Below are 3,245 nucleotides of genomic sequence, written 5' to 3'. Positions count from 1 at the left end.
GTTACAATTACAATTTACAAGTTGAATATAAATATATTATTGATGGGTCAATAGGTGCTTGACAGTTGAATAAAAAGTATTTCTTTGGTTTAGAAAAAAATAATTATAACAGGTCGCAATTTGCAAGATTCAAAACCACTGGATATATTGGCCAGGATTAAGCATTTTAAGTATTTGTTGACGCTAACACACTAAAAGCCCTACTTAATTTCTTGAAAAATAAGCGATTCGTGTATTCAGTGAACACGAAAAAGAAACAGGTGAGAGAAACGAAGCGTTCGTTTACGCATACCAGGCAAGGATGGTCCCAGCCCCAAGTTTTGCGTTTTGGTCACTAGGGGGCGATATATTCACCCAGCATAAAAATAGAAAGTAAACACCCCAGCAGTCGACACCAAGGTTCGATCAATGATTATTTTTTCAATATAAGAACAAATATAAAGACACTATTACTGACAAACGAAAACGACTACTTTAAACAATTGTTTACAGCGCCATCAGAGGAGAAAATATAGTAGAAAGAAATTATATTTATAGTTTGTTTTTGATCTATTAGTTTAGAAAACTAAGCGGTTTTATTGGCAAGGTGTACGTCACTTTAATCGCTAGAACAATGGCATAAATTCAATGCTTTTAATGTAGAACAAGCACCGTCTCTGAAGTAAAAACATATTTTAGAAATACAGTTTTCGTTATCAAATTATGCGTTGAATTGAATGCGAAATGAATGGCCACGGCTGAGCTAGTCACGCGAAGTATATCCACCACTTTTATATGTACCAGTGTTCCATTTGGTCAACCGCACTGTCATTTAAAATAATCATAGAAAATGCCCGCCCCCCTCGGAAAATTACAGACGATTTATTAGATTGAAGATAGAAAAAATAAGGAGCATGTATTGGTAGCAAGACACCCGTTATCCCGTTTAAATGTCATCTTCAATTCAAAACTAGATACCGGAATAAACACACAGGGTTGGCCATGTAATAGTATACTAGAATGAAACGTACCCGTTGCAAATTCCTGCATTTAATAGATAGAGCACAACGTAAAAACTCGCAATGAACAGTAATGATGATTCATGTCCGATTTCTTCTATATGAGTTAAAGAGAGCATGTTCGACATTGTCCGAAAATGAGATGAGCTTATTTTCACATTACATTTCCTCTTTCACCAACTTTGGCATCTCATATCTGTGGTATTTTCTTTGTCGGAAGGGAGTCAAAAGATAGTGTCATTTAGGCATAGCTTCTATGTTCCACTGTAGAACAAATACAATCTACGCCGTACCTAAGACGACTGTGCAAGCCCTGACGAAAACTGATACTCGACCACAACAGATTTTTAATTTAACTGATTGAAACCAGGGTAACTTTACTGTTTCTTTAAATCTAGGTAGTTTTCTTTATATTTCTTGTTACTACGGGCCCGTGCGTTATTTATTAAGGAAACCCGTATTTGTGACGTCATGGACAAGTTTTGGTCTCATAATCGACGCCTGTTGAGACGCGCTACACTGATTGGTGCGTCCCGGGATGTCACGCCACTTCGCGCGCAAGAGAAGAGGGGGCAGGACAGACAAAGATGGCAGCAGCCGAAAACGGGATTGTGTTGGAACCGTGAACACGAACGTGTTCTGGAAAGCACCAAGTCAGCGTACGAAAAGCTGGGAAAGAACTGAGTTCAGGGTGTTGCAGCCCACGGACGAGTTTATGTTATTCCCGTACTGCGAAGAAATCAAAATGACTGTCGAACTTGCGTTGCACCAAATTTGTGGACATACAGCGTTGGACTGTGTCGTCGATGACCAAATTGATGCGACTCGGGGACTGATCGATGAGCGGTGAGTGATCTTTTGCAACGTACGGCTCAATGAACTTGACGTACATCAGATCGAGGAGCCTAGAATCATCAGGAGTAGTTGTGATTTCCTGAGAGTGACCCACAGTCACTTGGGGGCTGAAAATCAATAAATACTAATTTTCAAAAAAAAATCATCCGCTATACGTATATAAATAAACAAGTTGTGAAACACGGCACAGAGTAAATCGACACCCTGTCGGTTTCAAATGTCGATTTCTTACCTTAAAATGCGAAACAAAAAGTGCAGAGGGGGTCAGGTGTTATGTTAATAACCATTGTTCATAATCGCTAACTTGGTTTTATTCAAAACGGCACAAATCGCGAGTTTTCTGGTGATATCCGACAATTTCATGATCGAAAATGGCCAGCAGCCAGAATCAAGGGGGATTCGCGCAGAGTTATGGGTAAATCAAGTGCGCATACTCATTTTCAGCCAATCAGGCGTGCCGTAACTGCGAGTATTTCCTTGATTTACCCAGAACTCTATGCGAATCCCCCTTGATTCTGGCTGCTGGCCATTTTCGTTCATGAAATCGTCGGATATCGTCAGAAAACGCGGGATTTGTGCAGTTTTGAATAAAACCAAGTTAGCAATTATGAACAATGGTTATTAACGTAACACCTGATCCCCTCTAAAATGTTTGTTTCGCATTTTACGGTAAGAAATCGACATTTGAAACCGACAGGGTGTCGATTTACTCGGTGCCGTGTTTCACAACTTGTTTATTTATATACGTATAGCGGATGATTTTTATTGAAAATTAGTATTTATTGATTTTCAGCCCCCAAGTGACTGTGGAGTGACCGTGTTCTCTGGCGACGCCATTGCGTCATCGCTGATTATACTTGCCTCGTGGTCAGCGAATTTACTGTACAGGACTGTACAGAACGTTGTGAACTGGTTGGCGATTTTGTTGACATGAGTTTATTATTGTGTTATGTATCATTTTATGAGAACTGACGATAGCGGTAAAGCTATTGTGTTTTCACTGACAAATTTCTGTAAAGCACGCATTTTGTAATTTCAGAAATTGTCGTTGTACTTAGACATGTTGTTGCTATGGCGTTTCTATATTGAGTGAATTACTAGTTAAAATATTAAATCTGTTTACTTTACATTTGTATTTATTTTTATTTGACCAGTTGGTTGTTCGTTCCCCCAGGCGGTATAAATGCCTGTATGCTCCTCACCACTCCAAATTAGCTAGCCTGAGATTCGAATACAATTATTTTTATGAAATTGGGAAACTCGCACCGGAGCTCAAGTCCGGTTATCCACGTCCTCCATTGTGCGTAAAACGAAATATCTCGCGGTGGATTTGGTGCGAAAAATACCCGAGTTTCATGATCATAAAACATCTTTAAAATTTGAACAGTTCTA

Source organism: Saccoglossus kowalevskii, chromosome 8 (assembly GCF_978046115.1).
Source record: "Saccoglossus kowalevskii chromosome 8, keSacKowa6.1, whole genome shotgun sequence".
NCBI lineage: Eukaryota > Metazoa > Hemichordata > Enteropneusta > Harrimaniidae > Saccoglossus > Saccoglossus kowalevskii.
The sequence above is the reverse complement of the archived record's forward strand: the minus strand, read 5'-3'. Positions refer to the sequence as shown.